The sequence below is a fragment of the Propithecus coquereli genome, unplaced genomic scaffold, assembly GCF_000956105.1.
Source record: "Propithecus coquereli isolate 6110/MARCELLA unplaced genomic scaffold, Pcoq_1.0 Scaffold18, whole genome shotgun sequence".
Classification (NCBI taxonomy): domain Eukaryota; kingdom Metazoa; phylum Chordata; class Mammalia; order Primates; family Indriidae; genus Propithecus; species Propithecus coquereli.
Window position 1 is genome coordinate 12,251,221 of NW_012142745.1, and position 2,946 is coordinate 12,254,166.

The following is a 2,946-nucleotide window of genomic DNA, read 5'->3' on the forward strand; positions in this document are numbered from 1 at the left end:
GCCACATGTTCTAGAGTACAGGGGTCTCACTGATCCCAGTAATGTCTACATTATCTCCCCTTCTAGCCAGAAAACTCAAATATATGTGTGGTATGCAAAACACGGGGAAAGTTGTTCTGCTGTGACACCTGTCCAAGATTCTTTCATGAAAACTGCCACATCCCACCTGTGGAAGCTAAGAGGTAAGACACACACCCAGCCCCCAGCCCTTCCCTCAAGGTATAATAGTAAGAGGTGTCACCCCCACCTCCCCTACGTGGTTCCCAGCCCCTGCACTCTGATGGGGTGAGGCCATCATACACTGGGTGCTGGTTTAAAGCATATACCCTTGCTGTGGGAACATCACAAAGTTGATAAAGCTGGTGATAAAATGAGCCTTCAGAAGACCAACCAGCAGTCTATCAAGCCAACTGACTCTGGTTCACAGGGCACATGATAAGAATGTGAATGTGAATTCTGGGCATGGGAGTGCCTGCTGCACTTCCTTTGCTGCAAAACGTGTGTTTGGGTAGAGGTGACGATGTGCAGGATACCAAGGAGATTGGAAGGGTCTATGGGTGGTGTTGTGGGCAGAATTGCTATGGCCAGGAGGATGATCTCTACCGGGAATGTGTCCATCCCCCTGAGAACAGAGCATTGCCCTTCCATAATGGAGGAGACTAATGTGATCCACCTGCTCCCAGGGTGTTATCTCACGGCATCAGGGTAAACCTCTGCTTTTGGCCAGCTGGGCAATCTGCAGAGGCAGAACATAAATCAGCTTTTTAGTTGAGCCCATGTATAGCTCCCATGTCTGTACCATGAGCACTTTGCAAGGGCTCCTTGAGCTAGCACTGGGTGGCCAAGGAGACACTGACATCACTAGGATGGCCATTGTGTTCACCTGATTATCGAGAGCCTCCCAGCACAGAGAACCTGGTAGAGAATGTTGGAAATGAATTTTGGGGCAAATGGAAGAATACCTGACACCCTGTCAGTAGATGTACTTTTCAAGTTTTTGCAGCGCAGAATCTCGGTATAGACATGGCAGTGCCAGAGGAGAGGATGCCTATAGCTTGTGCTCTGTTCTTACTCAGCAAAGTTGAGGGACAAGAGCTGGTCTCCTGATTTTTACTGTGGTCTCATTGACTCATTGAGGCCCAAGATGTCAATGCTTAAGGTATCAATTTCCAAAACTTGATTCTGGCAAGCAGGGCTCATTGTTAAGTTCACGATGGCTCAAATGGGAACCCCAAGTTTTGAGGTGAATGAGAGTCCATCACTCATTGGGGTACATTACTCAACAGACTGTCACCCCTGCCACCACTACTGAGGAGAGGACATGCCTTTGGCTATTGAACCGAAATAGAGCTTTAGTAGAGAGGCCTCCAGGAGAAAAGCTGGATACAAGGTGGAAACCATCAGTCATTTTTAAACAGAGGACATCAGTACCCATAGGAATGGTGGCTGATTCACAGAACCTGCCCGTGCTCATTTTATGCCCAACCTCTCAGGAACACATGGAGTTGCATCTTCTGCGAAATAAAGGTTATCCAGGAAAGGTGCCCAGAAAGCCAACCATGTCGTCAGGAATCTGAGGCCTTGGTGATGCAGATGCTGCCTGAGGTACAATTGGTGAGTTGAAATATGAACCTGAAGCCTCCTCATTTCTGATCCCCTGAGAGAGGCGCGATCTCACAGAGGGCTTGAGGAATGCAGCCCGAAGGCAAACTGTTGGCCCATGGTGTGCTTTGATCCATGACCTAACACTAAAATTTGTATTCCAGAGAAAATTCCAATCCAAAGAAAATCCTTACTCCATGTTTGCTTCAAAGAGTCCACAGGTTTGGGAGTCCCATGTTCTCTCTGGGCATGTGTATGAGCTTTCTCCCCAAGCTGCATTTAACTCAAAATCTCCTCCATCTTTTGCAGAAATGTGAGTTTCTCCTCTTGAAGGTCTGTTGTTATTCAAAAAGCCTCTTTATTGCCTCCAAACCATATTATGTAAGTAACAGAAAAAAAAAAAAAAAACCTTGAAACTGGCATTTGTCAAATCTGTGATCTGAATCCCATGGTCCAAGTTTCCATTATGTTTGCCCTGTTGATGGGTTTTTAGGTTGGGCTACTACAACAAATTACCATAGACTGGGTGCCTTAAAGAGCAGAAATTAATTTTCACTATTCTGGGGGCTGGACATCTAAGACACGAGGGTGTCAGCATGGGCAGGTCCTGGAGAGGGCCACTGTCCCTATTACAGGTGGCTGCCTGCTCGCTGTGTTCCCACGTGGCTGAAAGGGAGAGAGCTCTCTGGAGTCTCGTTTATAAGGGGCCTAATCCTATTCATGAGGGCTCCACCCTCGGGACCTAACTACCTCCCCAAACCCCCACCTCCTAATACCATCACATCGGGAGTCAGGATTTCACCATAAGAACAGAGGGTACCAACCTTCGATCCCTAGTGAGGCGAGTCTGCAGAAGGCAGACTTGAAACCAGGCTGACAGCCTTATTTGGCCCTTTTCTCAACAGAGTAGAGAGGGGTCTCAGGGCTCACAGAGGCCCCTGGGGTTAGACAAAGTCAAGAAAAGACTGAATAAAAAGGTGTACCCTCAAGTGAAGGAGTTCGTGGGGGACATGCGCCTCATCTTTCAGAATGACAAGGTATTATACAAGGTAAGTGGCTTTTCCTGCTTCCATTTTCTTTAGGTTAAGTCACTTTAAAGTCACTTTACCTCTCATCTTCTTGTATCAGGTAAATGTTACAATCGCCCTCCTCACGTGGCATCCCACACGAGGACAAATTCTGGAAGTACTCTAAAAACCTTGTGGTGCACGTGACAACAAGCCAGAAGGTTTTGTCAGCTTTAAATAACAAGATTCCAAAAATATGATTAAGTGTAGAGTTTATTCAAGGCCAAAGCCGTGAGTGGCCTTCCAGTAAACACAGACTCCAAAGAAATAATGTCAG

General features: G+C 46.9%; 1 pseudogene; it reads left to right on the forward strand.

Annotated features, from left to right (window-relative positions):
* LOC105808752 overlaps positions 1-2,946 on the forward strand; it is an 83,544-nt pseudogene that overhangs the window by 72,082 nt on the left and 8,516 nt on the right.